The following is an 878-nucleotide window of genomic DNA, read 5'->3' on the forward strand; positions in this document are numbered from 1 at the left end:
TCATATATGTAAGACTGTTGAACATAATACCACAAAATACACTATTTCATATAGATATACATTCATTCTTGTCAACATAAAAGTACGTTATAAATGATACATATACAATAAGTTTTATTCCTCTTTCTGTTATTCCGTAATATCATAGTGTCCATAGAATTGCAACGACGTCATACCAAGCCATATACAACTCTACACCACCTTTGTTGAATGATACACGGACAGTATGAAAAATAAACAACCTATTCTATACCATTTAATATCATACTAAAACATGAAACAAATGTTATTCTATTAAAAAGTGTATTATTTTATTATATTTAGTATTCATTACACAGTCAACATACATAAATGATACATATACGATAAGTGTTATTCCTCTATCTGTGCATCCGTAATATCATAGTGTCCATAGAATTGCAACAACGTCATACCAAGCCATATACAACTCTACACCACCTTTGTTGAATGATACACGGACAGTATGAAAAATAAACAACTTATACTATACCATACTATATCATATGTGTGAGACTGCTGAACGTAATACCACTAATACACTGTTATACATAGATATACATTCATCTCATTAACTTACACGCACTATCCATCATATATATTAAAGACATTACACCCGGTGCTTCAAACTCAAAATATGATAATGTTTAAAATGGCTTTAAACATCATAAACTTTACAGAATAATCAAAATTTAAAGAAAAAAATTTTAAAAAAAAAATTTTTTTCAGCTAAAAATTTTTATTTTGGGACCAAAAAAATTTTTTTTTTGCTTTTATCATATTTTATTAAATGAAATTTATGCATTATAATAAATTATTCAATAAACATTAATAATTATAATAAATTATTAAAAAATTTT

The sequence above is a fragment of the Chrysoperla carnea genome (genome assembly GCF_905475395.1).
Source record: "Chrysoperla carnea chromosome X unlocalized genomic scaffold, inChrCarn1.1 SUPER_X_unloc_85, whole genome shotgun sequence".
Taxonomy (NCBI): domain Eukaryota; kingdom Metazoa; phylum Arthropoda; class Insecta; order Neuroptera; family Chrysopidae; genus Chrysoperla; species Chrysoperla carnea.